Source organism: Saccopteryx leptura, chromosome 3 (assembly GCF_036850995.1).
Source record: "Saccopteryx leptura isolate mSacLep1 chromosome 3, mSacLep1_pri_phased_curated, whole genome shotgun sequence".
In the NCBI taxonomy this organism is placed as follows: Eukaryota; Metazoa; Chordata; class Mammalia; order Chiroptera; family Emballonuridae; genus Saccopteryx; species Saccopteryx leptura.
This window is the reverse complement of record NC_089505.1, coordinates 86,523,924-86,547,938: the sequence shown is the minus strand read 5'-3', so window position 1 is coordinate 86,547,938 and position 24,015 is coordinate 86,523,924. Positions and strand designations below refer to the sequence as shown.

The following is a 24,015-nucleotide window of genomic DNA, read 5'->3' as shown; positions in this document are numbered from 1 at the left end:
AGTCTAACAATCATGATTCCCCATGAACTGAAGCACGTCTCTTTTGTGAGTTATAGAGGCTTCCGGTCCAGCCTGTGTTAATAAACAATCCCTGCCTTGTGTGAGCACTGGGTTCTGTCCTTCCTAGTCCTTGGGTGGGTCTTTCTACAGCATTGAGTAGTTTCCTCACCCACATGTGCTGACCAGCACTCAGCTGAACACTCGAAGGAACCATGCACCGATCAGCAGAGTCCTCCTTTCTTGCCCAGCCCTCTCTCCTCTGAACTGTGTCCTGTAGACTCTTGCCGCCTTGGTCGTCCAGACTCTCAGCTCTGCCTCTCTCAGGCTGTCCTCCGAGCTCCGTCTGTGCCAGGGCCTGGATACAGGAGACACTCATTGTGGCCATTGTAGGGCTTGTGGTGTTTTCCCCTTTTCTCACCACTTAGGGGTCATTGTGTTGCCAATGCCTAAAATCATGACTAATTTTTTGGAAAAATTTTGTCTGTTCTGTCCCCCTGCTCCAAAAGTCCATTTAATATCTTGTCCTTGGGTAGAAAATGTATCAGCTACTGAACTGATAAGAACAGATAGTACGCTTGATCTCAGCCAAAGGGCAGAGAAACGGTGGAATGGAAGCCTGCTCCGTCCACTCCGCATGCCAGGCCCATGTTTCAGGACTCCCAGGAATGGTGCAGCCCCCTTGGGGGAAATGACTGAGGTTCTAAATCAAAGATAATGATATGTTTTTACGATCTGACACTTTGGCTCCTCCTGGGTTTTGCGCCTGCCTGCCTTCGGACCGGAACAACTCATCGGGCTCTCCTGGGTCTCCAACTTGCTGACTCCCTTTGAATATCTCGGAGCTTGTCAGCCTTTGTCACCACGTGAGCCAACTCCTTACAGTAAACCTCTCTCTGCAGACGTGTTTATGCGCGTAGGCATCTCATGGGCTCCGTGCCTCTGGAGAGCCCTGACTAATAAGGATTTCTGCTCCAGGCAGGGGGGATAAATCCGGTCCCCATTACGCAGTCAGACCACGAAAGTGCTGGCTATTATTATTTACTGACATAAAGGATCATCTGGCATAAGGCGGACGGTGATACTGTCCCTTGTGGATTTCAGGAAAGCCTGGGCTTTCGCAGTTTGGATTTTTTCTCCAGGGAGCCGACGGACTCCCGTGAGGGAGAGTGGTGGGCACTGAAGAGCTGGGTGCCAGAGCTGGCTTGAGGACTTCCACGGGAGTGCGCGCCATGAGGGGTGGGCCGCTTCCAGCTTCGACTCTCCCAAATGCAAGCCAGATGGTGCGCGGTTTGCACGTCATTTCCCAGTCCTCCCCTCATTTGGCCAAATGGATACTTGGCGGCCAGGGTGCTGCTGGCCGTGGAGCTGCCGCGTGGCGGCTGGCACGCTTTCTGCTCCCCTTGGCCTTGTTAGAGCAATGGCTTCCGTCCCCCCATCCACGGATTACAGGCTCCATAAAGCAGGTCTGATCACACAGTTATGTTAGCTTGCTGACACGGAAAGACAGCCGGCCCTGGGATTAATCAGCTCCGAGCTGGGCTCTCTGGGCGCAATGGCTGTCTCGAGGAACATTTGACAGCCCGTCTGCCCTGGGTATTACACGGACAAAAGCCATTTCTGTTCCTGAGAGAGTTTCCCATCCTGCACTTAAGAATTTTTATGGGTTGGTGGTGACATTTCTATTTTAATTTGCTAATTATTATTGCTGGAATCGAGAGGCGGCTCCAGATTTAGGACGTTTCACAGCCTGTTGTGTCCCGTCTACAGCTGTGAATCTGAACAGCCGGCAGGGCTACCTGCCCAGCAGTGTGTGCGTTAACCCCCTCGGCACCAGGGGGCGGGGGTGGAGGAGGCCTTGCCCCGGCAGTGGGTCGATGTCTGTGACACAGGTTCCCACAGTGAACCAGTCACTCTCTGCTAACAAGCACCTCCACCGCCTCCCTGGCCAGGTAGCTTCGGAGAGGACCCCACGGAGATGCAGAGAGATCCTTAGCCCTTCCTGCTGTGCTTCCTGCCCAACGGGGCCCGCAGACGGATCTTCCCCCTCCTTTCCACGCATCGCTGGCCACCAGGAAGCTGAACACTGACGAGCAGGCTGGACAGAGTCCTCCGGCCCACAGAGGAGGGCCGGGAGAGGCTCCTGGTGGCTCTGTTATTACTCATGTATACAATAGGTCAACGTCTCTCAGGTCTTCCTCTGGAGTGAGCGTGTGCAACACACACACACACACACACACACACACACACTTACTTAGGGTTGGCGCTACCTTTTATATTTTTAATGATATATTTTATTTATCTGCACCCCCACCCCCCCCCCCCAAGGTCTCCCTTATTAATAAGGACTCTTGAACTGCTCCGGCATTGCTTAATGTGCTTTGCTCCTTTCCCCCCGCAACTCCCTGTAAACCAACGGCAAAATCCTTGAGGACAGGGACGGTGCCGGCTCCTCCTTTCTCGAGCCCTGGCGCTCAAGACGCGGCAAATGGAAAATACAAATGCCCTGATGATTACCAACGCAGCTCAGGTGTTCCCTGAAACATTTGCAACACAGGGACCCTCTAATGACCGACTAGCCACGGAAACAGGCTTCGGTAGATAGTGCTTGGAGAAGCATCATGGCGATGAACAATTCATTCACCTTGTGAGCCCTCAGTGGTGCAGGAAGCACTCATACCTTCATGTTAAGTGAAAAGGGGAGGGGGATTGAAATACCGATCACTGATGACGCGAGCTACGTGAGTATATTATCACTTTGTTACCCCTTTAAACCCGATCTTGTTTCAAAAAGAATTTAAGAGACACTGTGCAAATATTTACGCCGTTACACACAGCTGACAGAGTGTTAGCTCAGAAAGCGGTCTGTCCGAGCCCTCACTGAGTAACTCCTGGGAAGAGCCAGGATCGTTCTTTCAGGTGAGGTCTTTGCTGTCTGCAGTAATGAGGTGACCTGGGGTCCAGTGCCTTCCCGAGGGTCTGTATGTGAAGACAGGATTGTCAGCTGAGATGACAGGACGAACAGCCTGTGCTCTGAGCCCTGCAGGAACAGTGCCGGTGCTCACAGGACATCTCTGCAGGCCCCTCGATGCCTGTGGGTACTCCGCCAGAAAGGGGACCCAACATGCCTGGCAGCTGGCAGGTGAGGCCCGAGTCTGACTCCTGGTTGAGTTACCTGGAGGCAGGTGTGTCCTTGTTCCTGTCAGAGCTGCGGATAGCTGGTGTCTTGCTGCAGGACCCTCTCCCATGCCACTTCCTGAGTCCCTGGGGCTGCCACCGGCTCTGCCTGGGGGTGACTATGCTTGAACCCCCATGTCCAGACATCTGGGGAACTAGGTTCTCTGGGCAGAGATGGGAAATTCGGTCCTAACGGGAAATTCTGAAAGTCACCTGGGAGGTTGGGTTTTGGGGTGGGGTGAAGGGTCCTTCTCTGCGTTTCTCTAGATGCGTGGTGCAGCTTGGTAGGGTCCCTCGCTTTGGCTTTGACCTTGGACTCAGACGTAGCGACCCGGCTTGAGAGCCGCCCGCAGGCTGCCCGTGGGCTCCCAGCAGGCTTGACCCGGCTCCGTCCCCACAGAGCGTTGGCCAGGGGAAGAAGTGGACCGTAACCAAACCCAGGGTTATTACTTAGGAGACTGCCAAATTCACGGGTTCCAGCCTCTCATGTCCCCTTCCCTTCGCCTCCCTCTGCACCCACCTCGGGGACTGCCGGTCTCGAGGGCTGCTTTGTACTGTCTTTCCCTGGAAAGATTCCATGTTTTTCTCGAGAGGACATCCTGTCCTTTGCGATGGGGGTGCAGCCCCCATCAGAACCTCTGCAGCTGGAGGGGCAACGGCTCTCAGCCTGCTTGGAGCTCCTCGGCGCCCCCCGAGTCACATGTCTCCCACGGAGCTCCCCGGCACACTCTGCACTGGACGTAGGGAGCGGTCAGAGAGGCTGTGCTGTGGGTGTTTTCCCACTTCCTGCCTCGTGAAGCCTGACCCTTTAGTGGATACGAGGTCTCAGGACCGCGGCTACCCCGGGGACCCGTGAGGACACAGAGGCACTGCTGCTCCCGCCCAGGGTGGGGGGGTTATTATGTATACCTGCGGCTGGCTGTCTCTGCATCACCACATGAAGGTAACAGGCGGGTTGGGCTCTGAGGTCAGCACTCTAGTCTGTGTCCCTGGCACATTTGCGCCCTTGCCTAGGCCAGATGGACCCAGGCAGCTCCTCATACCCGAGAGGGCGAGTGGACGGAGCTTATGGATGAAGGCTGTGGCGGGTGAGAACAGAGCCATTCTGGCGGCCTGGTGACGGGTGGTGGTGGATGGAAGTGCACGGTATTGCATATCGGGGAATCAGGGAGCAGGAAGGATGAATGGTGGGGGACCAGAGCACAGAAAGTAGTCTGGGCAGCCTGGGCTAGCCAGCAAAGAATCGGATTGATCAGATGGCCCTCTGGGCTCTCCCTCTGAGATCGGTCCAGAATCCAGCAGCTTCCCACACTCCCACCGCTGCCTCCGCGGTCTGGCTCCCCGCTCCTCTGGGTGAGCCTCTCAGCCTCACAGGTTCCGCACTGTCTCGCGACAGCCTGGCCCGCTCTGAACATGGACAGAGAGTACCTTTGAAATCCCACGTCAGAGCATGTCCTGCTTTCTCCCCAAACCCACCAGTGGATACCTTTCGAATAGCATCCAAAACTGCAGGTCTGCCTGCGACCTCCGAAGGGGAACTTATTTGGACATAGGGTCTTTGCAGACGTAACTTGTGAAGATTTGAGATGCAGTCATTCTGATTGGTATTCCCCGAGAGGAGAGGAGACGGTGGAGATATGTGGGGCCAGGATGTGTGGACAAAAAGGCAGAGGCTGGAGTGGTGTGTCCACTGGCCAAGGACATCGACGCCCTCCGGCGGTCCCACCAACACCTTGACTTTGGAATTGTTGACCTCAAGAACCGAGAGAATACATTTCTGTTATTTTTAAGTGAGTAGTTTGAAGTAATTTGTCACAGCAGCAAATTGTATGCCTTTTATTTTCACCTTAACTAAGCACTTACCACGCACGGCGGCGTAACGCGCGCAGTCTGAGATGAGACAGCAAACCTGCACGAATTTCTTTTTCCTTCTTCACAATTTCACGGGTGGGAGGTTTGTTCTTACGGTAGATCTTACAGCTCCAGCATGGGATTATTTTCTTCTCTTTTTAATAAATTGAGAACTTTCTCCTTTGCACGTACGTATTCTCTTGGGCACATCCAAACGGCCAGCACCACCACCACCACCACGCCCATGCTTTGGGGACGTTACTGAGGAAAATCAGGGTGACTGAAATACAGCACTGAGATACTGAGTGACTAAACGGGTGGGAACACTGGACAGAGGGATGACTCATGTCCAAGAGGGACAGAGACAGATGGCTCGGGATTTCAGTATGTTACTCAGAGCAGAGTGATTTAAAAACGTATGAACTGTTTACTTCTGGAATTTTCTATTTAGTATGTTTGGACCAAAGTGGACTGTAATGACCAAAACCATGGAGAGTGAACCATGGATGAGGGGGGTTAGTCTGCAGCGTGTGGTCCCTCTGGGGCATCTCTGGTCCCACACCTGCACACGGGGGCTAGCACCTGGCAGGCTGTGGGAGGAGAGTGGACAGAGCTGGTGCTCGCCAGAGGCTCAGGAGGCAGGATGTGGGCAGAAGGCTCTCAGACCACGGCCACTGCCCGTCCTTCTGGTTCCTCCGCTGCGTCGGTCTGTGATGGTTCTGCCTGAGCCTGGACCCCGTTGTTTCTGTAGGGAGGACGTCATGGGAGTCAGCACTGTGTGGCCTTGTCCACAGACTCAGTTTCATCCTGGTGGACTTTTCCTCTTTTGGAGGGGGCAGACCACATATGAGTGGGCTCCCAAGGTCCCTTGTGGGTGGGGACTGTGGCTTCCTGGGGCCCCCAGAGCCCTCCAGAGTCCCTTCCCCTAAGGTCTGGCGGTGGCTGGAGCTGGGCAGGCACCGTGGCTGAACCCCCCTGCACCTTGCAGCTTTCCTGGGGGCATTTTCCTCCCCCCATACTCCTGGCTCTTTCTCTTCAACAGACAGACAGGCTAGGTACACATCCTCACGGCCACCAGAAGCCCCTCTTCCCCACGTGGCCAGATTGGTCCTGTCCTTACCTCCTCTTAGGCGGGGACACAGTAGCCTCTGCTGTTGCCAGACCCCATGGGAGAGTCCTCCCTCCCCTCGTCTGATGGTCTGGGATCAATGCCGCTCACGGAGCTCCACCCCTCGACTATGATACCATTCCTCTCTTGCTGGTCTCTCTTTCTCAGTCTCCTGCACGGGCTCCGCACCCTCTGTGTGGTGTCAGCATCCCCTCCACACTCTGCCCGAACCTCGTCCTGGTGGCCCGCTGTCCAGCAGTTTCCCAAGTCCTGCCCTTCTGGACTCTCGAGTCGGCTTCCTCCACCCATCCTCACCTCCCATCCTCGCTTCCTGTTCTCACCTCCTGTCCTTGCCTCCTGGAAGCTGTCACAGGTTCTCAGCATGTGTGTGCACCCTAAGCTAGTCTCCCACACTCTGGTCTACTTGGTGGAACTGTCCTCAGGTGGCTTTTGTGACACTGCAGAAGGGAACATCTGTGAGAGCACTTTGTCACTGTTCTAAGGAAACCTGGGGGAATTCCAGGCATGGAATTTGTCCTCCAAATTTTAGGATCCCAGGCGCTTGTGACAGGGGACCGGGAGACTCAGCAAAGGAATCCTCCATCATACAAGGCATCCTCAATTCCCAGACTGACCATTACAGAGAGAGCCGAGCCCACAGTGGTGACCTGCATTCCCAGAGCTTCTGAAGGCACACTGCTGACATTTCTAGAGAAACCTTTTGGAGGTTGGAGACGTTGGCTTCCAGCCTTCTTACCTGTGGCCTTGAAAGCCACCGTTGTCACACTGCTGCTGTTGTGACTGCCATCGTCATCTAATATTTACTCGACATCCTGGTGTTCATGAAGTACAGGCGCTCTGTATGTACCCACTTCCTCTGTGAGTTCCGACGATGACCTTCCCCTCTTAGAGGCCGGCACCACCCGAGAAGTGAGGGAGGGAGCTGCTTGGGGTCACCAGCTGGTGTGGGCTGGGCCTTCTTCTCCAGTGACATCTGGGCGAGAAACAGACTCGTCCTGCTCCGGGAGGCACAGCCCAGCTGAGCATTAAACACTACCCTTCTCCATTTCTTCCACCACAATTTATTTGGTGGTTTGATGGGCAAAAATATCCCAGATCCATACCTTCCATGTATCAAGGGCATTAGCAAGGCATAATCGAGGTGGGAAATCACTTCCTGACACATAAAACAGAAAAACAGCAAAAGTGCGCAAATGAGCCATAACCCCTCCCTTTTTATGGTCAATTTGAAAAGCCCCCACAGTCTTTTTCTCCTTAATTTGGATCAGGATGAAACCGTGGGGCTGCTGATTTTTCCAAAATGCTTTCTGCAAAATAATGAGGCTGTTTATTAACATCTAGACGGCAGCGAGGGAGAGCTGTGGCTGTGACGGTTTCTATGGCAACTGCAAGGGAGGGTGGGAGGCACAGCTGGTGGAATGGGTGCCCCCTCCCCAACCCCACCCCGACCGCGAAGGGCCGCCTGAGGACCCAGGTGACGTGACACAGTCTCTTGGGGCTGTCTCGCCATGGTTCATCTTCAGGTGGATGGGGGAGGGGATTAGAGTTTGGCGAAGGTAGCGTCAATAAGAAGGGGCATTGGTGTTATGCTTGTCACTAGCATGATAGGTCTCAAACCCACGGCTGTTGGGGTGTAGCCAGTGCTGGTGATGGCGTGGAGGGATCGGAGCCCTCGCAAGATTGCAGGTGCGTGTGAAATGGGGAGCCCACCTTGGACAAAGGTCTGGCAGCTCCCTGACAGGTTAACCATGGAGTCGCCATATGGCCCAGCAAGAATACTCCTAGGTGTGTACCCAAAAGGAACAAAAGCGTATGTCCACCCAAGTTTATTGTGTGTGACCGTGCAAGGAAGCCTTATTCGTGACAGCTGTCCAATGCCGAAATGCCCCAGATGTCCACCACCGGGTGGTCGGACAAGCACAAGGTGGTGGTTTATCCAGGGGAGGGAATATTAGTTGGCCATGAAGAAGGATGAGGCATTGACAGCAACGCCGATGTGGATGGACCCTGGGACCATGACACCACCTCACCACGTGAAAGCAGCCAGACACGGAAGGCCACGTGTTGGACTGGTTTTCCAGGGCTGCTGCAACAAATTGCCATCAACCAGGCAGCTGAACCCACGGACGTTTAGGCTCTCCCCGCTCTGGAGGCCAGAAGTCCAAGGTCAAGGTGTGGGCAGGGCTGGTTCCTTCTGAGGATTGTAATGGAGGCCCTTCCAGGTCTGTCTCCCAGCTCTCGGTGGTTTGCCGGCCATCTTTGGTACTGCTTGGTGTGTAAGCATCCTCCTCCTTTTGTCTGTCTTGGTGTCCAGATGTTCCCTTCTTGTAAGGTATATTGGATTACGCCCCCCCCCCCCCACTGCAGTGTGTCCTTATCTCGGCTTATTACATGTGCAATGACCCTGTTGCCCTATGAGACCACAGAATGAGATCGTGAGAGTTAGGGCTTTTGGGTGGGGGAGACACCGTTCACCCCATAACAGATGCAACTTACGTGAAATGTCAAGACTGTGCAAACCGCTGAGACAGAAAGCAGACTTAGTGCTTGTCCGGGGCTGGGGTGGGGTGGAGTGGGGGTGGGGAGTGACTGCTAACGGGTTTCTTTCCGGTATGATGAGTATTTCCCGAAATGCATTGTGGTGATGGGGACGCCACACTGTCTGTGTACTAACAACCCCCCAGTTGTACGATATAAACGGCTGCCTTTGTGCTGCCTCTGAATCTCACCCCAACAGAACTGTGGAGACAAGATCCTTGCACGTCCCAGCACCTGTCCTCGCTGCTGTGACCTGTGCCCACGTGTGCTGTTTCAACCTCCCTCACCAGCCTTAGCACACTGTTCTCACTTTCAGGGATGTCTCCTTCTGGTCCTCTCTCTGGCCCGACATCCTCCAAAGGTCTAGTCAATCCCCGCCCCCTTTCTGAAGCATCTTCTGATGACCTCGGTCCTTCCGAGCCACCCTTCTCTGAGTTTCTCCAGCAGGCGCGTGTGGCTCCTGTGGCTCCGTGGGTCGCCTTCCTCGCTCTCTGGTTGTTCAGGAGTCCATCACCTTCTTAACCAGACAGCGCGTTGCTCCAGAGCCCCTCGCTCGGTAACTCCTGTGCTGTCTCGCTGTGAACCTGGCACGTGGTTGGCGCTCAGTTCACGTTTAACAATCTGAGTCACTGTCACAGCAGTGAGAAAACGCCTCCCCCCACCCCCCACTCCTGCCTCAGGGGTACAGTTAGAAATAAGAGCACATAACCCACTTCCTTTTAGGAGACACTGAGTGGCGCACCAGAGTCGCTATGAGTTGGGGTCATTTTTACTCAGAGAATCCCCTTTCTCTTGGAGGGAACGGTGAGCTGTGTGAAGCCCCACACATGGGCCTGGATGGGGCCTGGGGAGGTCACCCTGAGGACAGAAGTACCATGGACCCTCTGCCTTGCACGGTCCATTCTTTGAAAGCCCACAGTCTGGGAAGGGGACCTTTGTCAGGTTGCTTTTGACTCCGTCCGCCTGTCCTTTCCGGCTCTGGGTCCCTGGCACCTTTCTCCTGGTTCAGACAACTTCACTTTCTATCTTGATTTCAACAGATCAAGAGAAAATACCAACCACGGGTAGGACTCATTTGCATTTTAATTCCCTGGTCCAGCACCTAGGGAACGCTTTCCTGCTCCACGTCTTAGCATCCTGATGGGATGTCTCCCTAGAGCAGGCGTTTTAGGCAGGAACGGAGACTGAGTGGGAGACCAACGCCCCTCCCCCCACTCTCGGTCACACTGGGCTGCAGAAACGCCATCCACCATGTGTCCCCTCTTGAAACTCTCCTGCCAACTTTGAAACATCTTTCTGTATCATAAAGTTGGGACTGTTTTCCCAAATGAAATATTTCACAAGCTCCAATATAGAAAGCGGATAAGGGGGGGAGGTAGGACTCCTGGTCGACACGCCACGGTGTGTTTATACATCAAGCTCAGATCCCAGGCTGGCTGAGGAACTAGAAACATGGGCAAGTTACAGAGACACAGCTGTCCTCGGGAGAGACATGGGAGTGTTTTCCTCGGTAGCCATGGCACCGGCAGACATCATCGTCTCTCAGGACGGACACGGTTTGAACAACAGGATGGATCAATGGACCTAACTGACATCAAGAAAGCAACCCCACCTCTGCAATGACAGACAGTTGCCTCTTTTTCTCACAGGGACAAATGAACACGGGACATTTGCCTGAACCGACCACACAGGAGCTCATAAAGCAAGGGCTTAACCATTTTCCAGGGATCGAAATGAGTCAGACGATGTTCTCTGAGCCTGGTGCAATTAAGCTAGAAATCGATACCAAGAAGATAACCAGCTCATCTCTGGCCGCTGCGTAATCAAGCCATACAAGCTTCTTCTGAGTAACTTAGGGTTTGAAAGAGAAACCACAACAGACAGTTGGAAATTAAAAAAAAAGTTTTTAACCAGATGGTAATAGGGACACATCGCATTATACTGGTAATATATATATATATATAATATAATATATATATATATTATACACACACACATATATACGTGTGTGTGTGTGTGTGTGTGTGTGTGTGTGTGTGTATACACAAATGGCCAGGGAGAAATTTATGGCCATATCTACCTAGAGAAAGGCCAGGAAAAAAAAAATCAATGACTTCAGATTTCACTTCCAAGGAAGCAAGCAAAAGAAAATCAAACCAACTCCATAGGAAAGAGAAGGGAAGGCATTCTAAAGACAAGCATAAAGGGGTGTCATAGAAGGCTAATATACACTAAGAAAAACCAATCCAGCCAAAGGTAGATTCTCCGAGAAAGTATTAAAATCAATCAACTAGTCAAACTGACAGACCAAGAACACAAGAGAAAGCACACGACAAAGGGAACGGAAAGGGAGAAGAGAGACGACGTTGCAGCTCACCAGACTTCAGGAGCAGGGATTTGCTAAAGACCTTGTATCCCACGGATCTAACGAATTCCGACAACTCAAAAGCAATAGGAAAACAACAACAACAACCCAATAAAACGAGTAAATGATTTGAGCCGACACGTGGCCACAGAGGACACACCGATGGCCAAGAAGCACATGAGAAGATACCCTACATCGTTAGACAGAAAAACGAAAGCTGAGGCCACAGGGAAAATGCCACTCTATACCCACCATGCTGGCTAAATGCAAAGGACTCACTTTGCCAAGGGTGGGCCAGGATGAGGAGTCACTCTGAGGCCCAAGTATTTATTAGAGGCAGGAAGACCAGGATCGGTTAGGGACCAACACGGCAATCCATCGATGAAGAGATGATCTGTCTGAATGATCATCTTGGTCAATATATGGTATCAATGTGCCCGTTGGCTGAGATATTGGCAATGCTGGCATGTGGATCTGTACAAAATTATTGAACGTGATGCTTGAAGTCTGCAAAATAACGGATTTAAATCTTTCCTTAGTTGAAACAAGTGAGAGAAATATCTATTTGAAGCTGTGAAGTAATAAATTGTTAAATGGAAGAAGTCAAGGTGTGAGCCAGTGTACCGACTTTGCTACTTTTAAAATAAAACTAACAAAAATGATTACCCCTTAAAAGAAGACAGAGGAAGGGAGGGGGACGAAAGTGACACTTTTCTGACTTTATCTTGTTTCTACTTGGCATCATTTATAAATAGAGAAGCCCATTTGAAAATCCTATGAGGAATAAAAATTGGAAACAAAATGAAAGAATTGTATATAGTATATAGCATGTAACTATGTAGTAAATACTATTGATACATAGTTAATAATGCTGTAAAGTATATTTGAAAGTTGCTGAGAGGGTAGATCTTAAATGTTTTCACCAAAAATATATGACATGATGAAGGTGTTAATTAGGGCTATGGTGGGAGTTGCTTTGCAATGTATATATTAATATATATATCAAATCAGCATGTTGTACACTTTAACCTTATGCAATATTCTTTGTCAACTACATCTCAATAGAGTAGGACAAAAAATGACACGGTGAAAAAATAAAAAAAAATTTATTGATTGATTTGAGAAAGGGAGAGAAACATCAATTTGTTGTTCCATTTATTTAGGCATTCATTGGTTGATTCCTGCAGGTGCCTTGACTGGGGATTGAACCTGCAACCTTGGAGTATTGGGAAGATGCTCTAACCGACTGAGCTACCTGGACAGGTGAGAATCCTTTTCTGCTGCTTTAGAATGCGGTCCTGTGGCTGCCCACCTGTAGTCGGTTCATTGATGCACTCAAAGTTTAAGGGCTGCCGCAAAGATATCTGAAAACTCATTTAAAAAGTCTTATTATTTTTTAGTCGTATTGGTATTACTTTTTAAAAAGTATTATAAAGGAAAGGGATTCAAGTTCATAAATTATGTTTATATTCTTAAAGTCCAGGGTTTTTAGATTAAAAAAAAAAGAGAGAGATACCATTATGAAATCGAAGAAATTAAATAACATACCTATAATGGTGAGTGTGAATTGAAAATATCAGTCTGCTGTTATGATACTTGGTTTTTTTTAAAAGGGCAATTTGTTGGTACTGCCTATTAAAAACACCCAGAAGCAAATGGCACCATTAGCACACAGAGTGAGGTCCCTATGTTTTATTGCTCATGAATGAGAACCAGGGGTCTGGAAAAAATGTTTGATTTGGGGTCTGGGGCAGGAAATGCCCCAAGATGAGCCTGCCCAGGGGCAGCTGGTGCCCAATGCTGGGCACGGTCAAAGACCATTGCTCTGCCAGTGAACACAGGGCCAACATGACAGGGCTGCCATTGTTCAAAGATGGGACAGTGTGAGCATCAAAAATAATGACTTCACGATGTGAAAAACATAAAACCTGTGACTTTATGACACTATTCCCAAAGAGGAAGCAGAGTGAGATCAAACAAGAGTGTGGGAGAGAGAGAGAGAGAGAAATGAGACAGAGAGATGGGGGATCTATCTATTATCTATCTATCTATCTATCTATCTATCTATCTATCTATCTATCTATCATCTATCTATCCACCCATTATCTATCTATCTATCTATCTATCTATCTATCTATCTATCATCTATCTATCTACCTACCTAACTATCTATCTCTATATCTATCTATCTATCTATCTATCTATCTATCTATCTATCTATCTATCGAGAGATCAATTGTGAGCACAAAATTCTTACTCTGATAATAAGCAATTCAAGGGAAATGGTTAAGCATTTATCCATTTTTCTGTATGAGAGTTATATTATCCTGGTTGATGAGAGAAAATTCTTAAGAGAAAAATCTTAGTTTATAAATGTGGAGGGTTGTTAGAATTAGAAAATCATCATTTTTTTTCCCAATCACCAATTCTGGCAAAGATGGCCAGCAGACAGGACCATTGGATGGAAGGCACAGAGAGGTTAAGGACTTGCCCTGGGTCACACAGCAAATGGGTGACAGAGGCAGGATCCGAACTCCGCCAGTCTGACTCTAGAGGTAACCACTGCTCTGTTTTCTTTTCTTTTTTTTTTTTTCTCATAAAATGGGAATAGAAGCTAAAATTCTTCACTCCTTCCAGGAATACTCATTGTGCACTTGAACTGTGACCATAGTGCACAGAGCTCCCAGGGACTACACACGCCCGGGCTTAAATCGGGTTTACATCAAGCTTGTGGGTCCATGGGTGTCCATTATACTGTTCTCTGTGCTTTACTGCATGTTTGAAAGTTATCTTAACAATAGGAAAAAGGAACCAAGAAATGAGATCAGTAGTTGATTGCCATCAATTCATCTGAGTAGTACAGATTGATAACATTTACCTCTTGTCAGACCAGAACGACAAAGCTGTATTCGATACGTGTGGCATTTGAAATTGGGGTTATGAAGAGAGTTCAGCCTCCAACTTACTTCAGAATCGTTTTCGGGTGGACCTTGACGGAGAAGTCTTGCCTCTCCCTGGGCAGCGATACATCATGATAACACAGGTTTAAAAGTCCGCCTCGCCATCCCTTCCATTCACCAGGCGCCGAGGCCTGAAAGGCAGATTGATGCTCCTTGCTATCCAGAGCCCAGCGGGACCAGAAACCCTCGAGTCCTAGGGGAGCAGGCACACCATCTGCAGCGTGGGAGGACCTCCTGCATCCCCTACTGACCGGTTCCCACCCTGTAACGAGATTGAGCCCTGCACAGTGAGTCTCACCCCGCTTGGCATTGAGAGTGCCTGGTGGGTGGAGCTGTGGAGTGTGTTTACTTCATCCCCCCCCTCCCCACCATCAACAACATAGTTAAGCAGTAACGCACACACAGGCAGGACTGTCCCAAGTCCTCCCAGGAAGGAGGGAACCTGCCAGCCAGAAAACAGGCTGCAGGTCTCCAAGGTGTGGAACTTTCCACTTAACACCTTGGCGAATGTGTTGACTTTTTTTTTTTTATTATATCTAAACTTTGTTCAACTATAATTACAGTGAGATTGCATCTAATCGTGTTGGTACTCTTTGAACACATTCAGGGTGGTCTCAAGCGACATGGCATGAAAACTGGCCATTTCTATCTCTCTCTCCCCCCCCCCTCGGACCCTCCTCTCCTGCTGCCTTGGATTGCGGTTCTGAGTTCTGAGTTATTCAGGGGGCAGGGCTGAATCCTGGACCTGGAGCCTAGCGGAGTTCCAGGGCTGTGGGCTCGGGCCTAATGGGTATCCAGGAAATAAGTTAAAGCATTGCATGGGCTTGTCGAGGACAAGAAATGGCTGTTCTTTTGGTGTCCAGGGGACTTGGCACAGGACCTGGGGGCTGTTAGTGAATTGGTGAATGAATGTGTGAATAAATGAATGAATGGAGAGTCCTCTCATCCTGGTGCCCTCACAATCCACACCCCTGTTGGGGAAGGAGACTGGCCCTGTTACCCACATCGCCTGGTCCTTGGCTTTAGAAGACCACCCACAGTAATCTTGGCCCCTGCCTCACCTGTCGGGGCATGGACAGCCCTGGCACCTGCATCCCATGCCCTTGAGCTGAAGGCTGAATGTAGACGGAGTCATTCTGGAGTTTCACTGCTTTCTGAGGTGGGGGTCTCTTGGGGAGGGGGCTCATGGCTGGCAGGTCTGGGCAGGGTGTGGGGCAGGGAGCCCTCCTTCTTGTCCCCTTTTGCTCCGCCACCCCCAAGGCTGGGCCCTCACGGAATCCGCCAGCCCTGAGGCCTCTCTCTGACAGATTCTGCCAAGACAATTGGACCTGTCAGGACCCATCAGGGCAGGCTGGTTTCAGGCAGTGAATTGAATTTGCAAGCCAGATAATCGGTTATTGATTGGAAGGGCGAGCTGTGGCTCCCCCCGGCTTCTGCGGAAATGAACTCCTCTCTTTCTGGAACATTTACTTGTTGGAACAAAGTAGTGAGGGTTTACAGCTGGATAGACAGAGCCAGCTCTGAAGACGTGACCTGAGTCAGCTGGGTCCCCTGCCTCCTGTCCCCGTCAATGTCATTTATGTAGGTGAAATTGGGCTAACAAGCTTGGCCTGGAACAGGGAAGGCTCTGTCTAGCCCACCCAGCAGGAGGTGAGATTCCCATTGAATGGAGGTGCCAAAGCTGGGGATAAGAAGTCTTTTGGACGCAGGGGAGGGGAGGGAGCCCCACCCTGGCCATGCAGCCCACTCTCCCCTCTCCCCCAGCTCCGTGGGTCCTTTACAGCCCCACCATGGCTACCACCTGACACCTCTGGCCCCCAGATTCCCACTGAGGGCGGGTCTCTATCCTGCCAAGCCAGAGCCAGGACCAGGGCTTGGCCACGGTCCCCAGAGCCCTAGTTCTAGGACGCCTCTGACTGTAGGCGCACTGTTGACTCACCAGCAGCACCTTGGGAATGCACACGAAACCCCATTACATTTAGCATTCATCATCGTTATAAAACGCATCCCGGTTCCAGACAAGCTAAAAGGAGAGGGAGAGAACCGTGTGTGTTAGAACCGGGGAGTGCGGTGTTGTCGTTCTCATTATTAGCATGTTTACATCTCTCTCTTTGCTGCGGGGAGCTGAGCAGGCTGCTCCCACGTGCCCCCCCCCCCCGCCGCCCTCCTACACATCGCGGCTGAGAGGCGGTCAGCCGAGGAGGCTCAGGTGCGCGCATGTCTACCTGGCCCGCACTGTGTCCAGCCACAGACTGGGTGAGGCTCTCCTGACTTCCCGATCCCTTCAGCCCAGAGAGGGGTCTGTGGCGGGGGGGTCACCTGGAGCCTGTGTCTCCCTCCCAGTATAGCTGACGCTCTCCTTGGGGGCTTACCATTTCCCTCCCTAAAGCCCTGAGCTAGGGAACAGGGTGCGCCCGAGAATCTATCCTTCTGAGACAAAGCAGGCTGGCCAAGGCCTGGTCTGGGATGCTGACCCCGAGGGCAGGGCCGCTGCTCGTGCAGACAGACACAGGGGAGTGGGGAGAAGGGGGCCGGGTGCAGGTCAGCATCTGTCCGGCTCTCCTGTGCTGGTGCCTAGTTCACTCCAAGGAGTGCAGGGTTCTAGACTGGAGCCTGGCCATCTGGTCCTCGGGAATTGGGTCTGTCGAGGTGAGAGGCCCTGACGTGCTCATTCAAGCTTGCTGGGGGGCTTTCTGTGTGGGCTGTGGGCCTGCCCGAGTCAGGAGCAGCCTCGTGCTTGCCTGTTAAGTGAAGGAATAATACCCACCTGCTCTGCTTTCTCCCGGGGATCTGGGCCGGCAGCTGGCAGCGTTGGCCTCTGGGCCCCAGAGGGTCCAAGTGCACAGTGAGGAGATTCCCTGCTCTCAACCCCGGGCTTCCCCCTTGCTCTGCACTGTCCTCCAGGGGCCCTGTCTTGGCAGGACGGTGCTTTCGGGGGATGTCTTCTGTGGTGGCTTCCTCTTTGCCTGGAAGGACACTGAAGCTAGTTTGCACCTTCCTGCTCCAGGGGAGGGCCGGTGTCAGCCCGATGCCCAGTCTCCATTCTGCACGGAGGAGCTTTCTTGCCCTGGCTACGAGGCTGGAGCCGGGTCTCAGAGCCAGGCCACCTTCTGTGTGTTCCCGGCGGGGCTCCCTGGACAAGCCAGGTTCAGCTCTGGGCTGAACTGTGCCCCCCCCCCCTCCCCAGCAAATCCAGAAGTTGAAGCCCCAAGCACCAGGACCTCAGAATGCAACCATATTTTGAGACAGGGTCTTTAAAGAGGGGATTAAGTTAATTAAAATGAGGCCACTTGGGCCCCGATCCAGTCTGATGGATGTCCTTGTAAGAAGAAGGCACACCGGGGACGTTCCAGCCGAGAGGAAAGGCCGCCTGAGGACGCAGGGAGAAGGCGGCCATCGGCAAATCGAGGGGGGCGGCCTCGGAGGATACCAACCCCACCGGCACCGTGACCTTGCACTTCCAGCCTCCAGAGCTACTAGAAAATAAATCCTGTTGTTTAAGCCACTCGGTGGGTGGTACATTGTCCCCCACCCCACGCAGATGCGTGAGGTGCTACATTGTTTCGGCTACCTGCGCAGATGGGTGCGGTGCAGACACCGTGGGCTCGCTCAGTGCCCAGCGGAGCGAGCGGCGTCCTCCAGCGCTGACAGGACGTCCGGGGTTCTCAGCAACTCCTGCTCTGTCTGCACCTGGCACCTCTCCTTCCTCCCGGGGCTGCCCCCATTCCATCTGGCCTGCTCCTGAGTGGGGGTGAGGGGGGGGACGCCACGTGCTGACCCACCGCGGAGGACTCCAGCAGCTGGCCCGGCTTGCTGGCCGCGTGCAGGGTGCTGGGGCGGCTCCTCGTTTGTCTCCGCTAATGAAGCCCCGCTGGAGAGACGCGGGCCGGGAGCGCTGCCCGAGACCGTTTTCTGTTCGACAAAACGCTAATATTTCAACCCACTGGCCTCCAGTGAGGAATCCATAATTAACCGAGAGGAGATCACGGTTTCAAACCGTCCCTGGGCACCCATTCTGCAGACCCACTTCTGGGCTGGAGGGGCCGTGGGCTTGGCCCACAGCAATTATTCTTATTTTCTTAACTAACAGGGAAGGACATGTGGAAGGGGTAGGGGTCAATGAAATGTGTCTCTCTGAGTTGTTTTGAGGGATAAAGTAAAGGAAAAGCTAAATTGATGACATAACAGCAAGCGACCCCCCCCCCCCCCACACACACACACATGTAGAGACACCGAGCTCTGTGTCGGCTGTACTGGCTCCTTAGGGTTGATCTCAACTCTCAGCACAGGGATCTGCCCGAGGGCCCAAGGACCGAGGATGCCGACCTTCTGGTTCGAGCATTTCTTCCTCAGTTGCTTCTGTTGAAATCATTAATGACCCCCCCCACCCCTATGTTTTTCAAAGCTGGCTCACCAGTGACAGCTGTGGTGGTGAGAAATGGGCCCAAGGAGCCAGCTTTGAATCCCCCGCCCCCTCTGCTGTGGACTCAGCAAGTCACTGGGCACTCCCCCTCCCCCTCTGCTGTGGACCCCAGCAAGTCACTGGGCAACCCCCCGCCCCCTCTGCTGTGGACTCAGCAAGTCACTGGGCAACCCCCCAGTCCCCTCTGCTGTGGACCCCAGCAAGTCACTGGACACTCCCCCGCCCCCCTCTGCTGTGGACTCAGCAAGTCACTGGGCAACCCCCCAATCCCCTCTGCTGTGGACTCAGCAAGTCACTGGATACTCCCCCGCCCCCTCTGCTGTGGACTCAGCAAGTCACTGGGCAACCCCCCAGTCCCCTCTGCTGTGGACTCAGCAAGTCACTGGACACTCCCCCGCCCCCTCTGCTGTGGACCCCAGCAAGTCACTGGGCAACCCCCCAGTCCCCCTCTGCTGTGGACCCCAGCAAGTCACTGGACACTCCCCCCAGTCCCCCTCTGCTGTGGAGCCCAGCAAGTCACTGGGCACTCCCCCCAGTCCCCCTCTGCTGTGGACCCCAGCAAGTCACTGGGCAACCCCCCAGTCCCCCTCTGCTGTGGACCCCAGCAAGTCACTGGGCAACCCCCCAGTCCCCCTCTGCTGTGGACTCAGCAAGTCACTGGGCAACCCCCCAGTCCCCTCTGCTGTGGACTCAGCAAGTCACTGGACACTCCCCCGCCCCCTCTGCTGTGGACCCCAGCAAGTCACTGGGCAACCCCCCAGTCCCCCTCTGCTGTGGACCCCAGCAAGTCACTGGACACTCCCCCCAGTCCCCCTCTGCTGTGGAGCCCAGCAAGTCACTGGGCACTCCCCCCAGTCCCCCTCTGCTGTGGACCCCAGCAAGTCACTGGACACTCCCCCCAGTCCCCCTCTGCTGTGGACTCAGCAAGTCACTGGGCAACCCCCCAGTCCCCTCTGCTGTGGACTCAGCAAGTCACTGGACACTCCCCCACCCCCTCTGCTGTGGACCCCAGCAAGTCACTGGGCAACCCCCCAGTCCCCCTCTGCTGTGGACTCAGCAAGTCACTGGGCAACCCCCCAGTCCCCCTCTGCTGTGGACTCAGCAAGTCACTGGACACTCCCCTGCCCCCTCTGCTGTGGACCCCAGCAAGTCACTGGGCACTCCCCCGCCCCCTCTGCTGTGGACCCCAGCAAGTCACTGGGCAACCCCCCAGTCCCCCTCTGCTGGGTGCTGCCCAGTTAACAACGGGGGGAGGAAGCCTGAGCTGATGCTTTTTCATAAGAATTCAGCATCACTTTTCTTTTTCTTTTTTTTTTTTTTTGAGGGGAAAGAGATATTTGTGTATTTTCATTACATGCTCATCACAATATTTGGAAAATAGAAGAAAGTCTAAACAAAAAAAAACAAGAAAAAAATCATTAATAATTCAGAAGTAATCCCTCAGCCACAAACACCCCTACATTTTTAGGGGTATCATTTGGCATCTCTTATAGGCCAATGTGTGTCTTGCTTCACCCCACAACAGGTCATGGGCAGACGGTGGCCACAGGGACACACACACACACAAGATCATAAGAAACATCGTGAACACTTTTAAGACAGTGCATTTGAAAACTTAGACTCCTTGGAGATGATAAGTCCTCCAAACTGACTGGAGAGAGATGTGACGTCTGCATGGTCTTAGAACCATGAAGGAAACTGAACTTAGTTCTTCATCACCCTGTTAAGACCACGCGGCGCCCGGCAGGTGTTACGTGCACGTGCTACTACACACGCGAAACAGGAGCTTTTATTCCTGCACAAAACTTTTCAGGAAGTATTTTTACAAAACCCACACATGAGAACGTATGACCTCAACATCGAAACAGAGGACAGGGGGAGACAGGAAAATTCTAGGCTCATCGCCAGCGTGAACATGGATGCCAAACGTCCTAAAAATAGGCTAACCAAACACAGCAGCAAGGCATAAACAGATCATCTGTTGTGACTGAGTTGGTTTTAGTCCAGAGAGCAAAAAATAGAAGATATATTAATTCATTGTCACATGAAGAGCTTAAAGGGGAAATAAAAAAAAAATAGGTTGGGCTCAATCTAGAGAAAACATGTGCTGAAATTCAACGCTCTTGTACGAGACAGCGCCTCTTACTCGACTCCAAAACAGCCCTGCAGATTCTAAAAACCTTGAACGAACATCGCACCCAATAGCAAAACAGCTAAAGCATTTCCTTAAGCCAGGAGCACCCACTATCTACTCTTATGATTAGTACTGCCATTCAACTTGGTACTGGAGGAACTAAATGGTGTGATAAAGCAAGAAAAAGAAAAAAAAAATACAGACCAGGAGAAAGAAATAAGACAGCCGTTCTATGCAGAATGACATGCTTGTCTTGAAAAATCCAAATTAACGTAGAGACAAATGGTACAAATTAATTTGAGAATTCAATCAGATTACTAGACATAAGGCCAGTATACAAGTTAATTACATTTCCACACAGCAGCCATGAATGAACCACACGTTTAATGGAAACAAATACAGTTTACAAATAACAGTGACCATAAAAGGAAACTAAGAACCGATGAAAGCTATGCAAGTTCTCTGTAGTAAGAAATTTTAAAACGTCGTAGAACAGTGGTCCCCAACCTTTTTTGGGCCACGAACTGGTTTCATGTCAGAAAGTATTTTCACGGACCGGCCTTTAGGGTGGGACAGATAAATGTATCACGTGACCGAGACAAGCATCAAGAGTAAGTCTTAGACGGATGTAACAGAGGAAATTTGGTCATTTTTAAAAAATAAAATATCGTTCAGACTTAAATATAAATAAAACGGAAATAATGTAAGTTATTTATTCTTTCTCTGCAGACCGGTACCAAATGGCCCATGGACCTGTACCGGTCCGCTGTCTGGGGGTTGGGGACCACTGTCGTAGAAGACATCATTGTGTCCTAGATAAATTGAGAGCTATTGCTTATTTAGGGACAGTTCAAGACAATATTATAAACATGTCCATTTTCTCCAGATCGACCTATAAATGCAGTGTAATTTCCATTGAAACCCCAGTAGGGTGCTTTGTGGAACTGATTTTTCAAAATGCATAGGGAAGAGTAAAGGTCCCAAAATAGTCAAAACACCTCTGAAGAGGAGATATAGAATGGGAGGTCTGCTCACATGTTAAACGGTGACAGAGCCTCTGTCGGTCCACGGTAAAGGGGCTGCTCAATCCGGCTCAGAGCTCCCTGAGGCTGGCGCTTGTCCGGCCTTCGGTGTCCTGCCTGTCTCCCCCAGCTGCTGGCTTGGCCTCCCCCGAGGGTCTCTAGCCTGGGCCCAGGTCTCTTCCTGTCTTCCAGGCTGCCTAGGCAGCCACAGTTCTGCCTGAATGTTGCAGACCCAGGGCTCTCTCCTCTGGACTCTTCTCCATCTACACTCGTTTACGATTTATTGTTCAGAATGACATCTACATGTGATGATGCCCAAACACAATGTCCTGTTCAGAGCTCTCCCTTGAACTTGGGTGGGACCACTCGAACCGCCTGTCCATGTGCCCACTCAGCGTCTCCTGGGCATCTCAAAGCAGTGGTACCCCAGAAGGAAAGTGTTGCGCATGACCCCCCTGAGTGAGGGCCATTATGGCTGCATGATCAGTCAAAATGTAAAAATAATAGAAATACCGATTAAATGTTGACTGTCTCATACTGTCACTGCAGGGCAGTGTTTCTGACCAGAATCGGGGACGAGTGTCCCTCCCACAGGCCACTTTCTCAGGCACGATGTGTGTGCTAAACCTAGTTCCTGGCACCCTCCTCCATGCCCTGTCCACCGCTGGCATCTCCACGGTAGCGGGTGACAGCTTCCTCCCTAGGCTGCACTGAGAGTCACGCCTGTTTCCCGTTTTCTCTTCCCCAGGCAGCCCATGGCCGGTCCATCAGCAAACCTGCTCGGAGCCACGGCCAGGAGGTAGCCCTGCCTGCTGGGTCCACCACCCTCCCGGGAAGGTTTCTGCACCACCACCTCCTGGCCTCCCACTGAACATCTGCTCGGTGCCTTGCTCAGAGTGAGCCTTTGAAAATGGTCACACTGTTTCTCACAAGCTTCCCATCACTCCCCACCACCTTAGGAGAAAGAGTCACAGTCTTCCTAACGGCCAGATGGTCACCCCACTTCTGCACCCTCCTCCCCTGCCTTTTCCCCTGCACCCTGTGCTCAGTGTCTCTCTCTGACTGCCCCAGGGGCATGCAGGTGTGTGCCCACCTGTGCTGAGTGGGAATCCACAGCCCTGCCCCACCAAGGAACTCCAGTCTAGTGTCGGGGACAGCTGGGGAACAAACGGGGGACAAGCCACCTGGGAGAAGCAAGGTCCAGGATTGCATTCATCTCCAAGGGGGTCCTGATGGTGGAGCTGTGTGCCCAGCCCTGGGGTGGGATCTGAGGACCAATCGTCACCGGCCGTCTGAGCCTACTGCCAGCGAGGAGCTCCGACAGCGTGTGACGGATCCCACGCAGGAACTGCGGCCCGATGATTCTCTCGTGTGAGTTAGTGCTGGTTCTTACGGACGCAGTGCAGCCAGCTGATGGATGGGACAGGCCGGTGCAGCCCGGAGTGCACTCGTCTTCATAGAAGCATCCAACAGACTCTGCTCAGGAGGCAAGTCGCAGGCAGTTAGTTCCTGCTGCCTCGGTTTCCTTGGGACTTCAGGGGAGCAGGTTTTGTGGGGGGAGGAAATGTAGCCAGGTGGGGCTCAGGACTCAGACATTCCTGGGTTCAGCCCTCTCACCTTGGTCTTCTCATCTGTTAAATGGGGTAACAATGGTGCCCACATCATGGGGTGACTCTAAGGATCCGATGCCCCTCGCCTGTCATGCGGGGAAAAGTTGGCCGTGGGAACAATGCCGTCAGCTTTCCTCTGGGCTCCCCAGGCTCTGGCAGCGTGGGGGCAGGGCCAGCCTGTCACCCTCCCAGTGACAGAGGCTTTGCTATTGTATCAAGATTGTCCCTAAGGGGCATGAATTCTGTCTTTTGTTCAGGCCACCAGAGACCAAGCATGGGAACCAGCCCAGCATAAGCTGTGCCATAGAAATGACCATGACCAATTACAGCTATAAATCTCGGAGAATCCAACCCACAAGGACTTCACAAAAAGGATTCATTTATTTTTCCTTTTTTTTTTTTTTTTCCTATAAAGAGAGGTCTGGAGGTTGGCCATAGCTGGAGCCAATGCTGGTGTTCAGTGATTATGTCAAAGGCCCAGGGTTATGTCAGAGGCTCTAGCTTTTTTCTCTGCTTTCTTAGCATGCTATCTCCACCGCTCATTCCTGCTATGCTTGTTGCCTCATGGACTCAAAATAGCTGCCACAGCTCCAGGCAATGCAGTTGTCTCTATAGCAGGAAAAAATGATGAAGGAACAGTGTCAGGGAGCACCCCTATTATGTCTGATCTTATCACGGGGAAGGAAAAGTCCCTGAAGAAACTCACTCACTCATGGTTCCCTTCATTCACTCATGGTTTCTCTGTCACCAACCAGTCACCTGGGTGCCCCCTCACGAAGAAGAGCCTGGAGAAGTGAGTTCCTGGCCTT

The 24,015-nt window shown here is 52.1% G+C and overlaps 1 pseudogene; it reads right to left on the bottom strand.

The window, feature by feature from the left end:
* Positions 1 to 441: 441 nt before the first annotated feature.
* On the bottom strand, positions 442 to 605 carry LOC136401753 (U2 spliceosomal RNA; annotated as a pseudogene).
* Between the last annotated feature and the right edge of the window lie 23,410 nt (positions 606 to 24,015).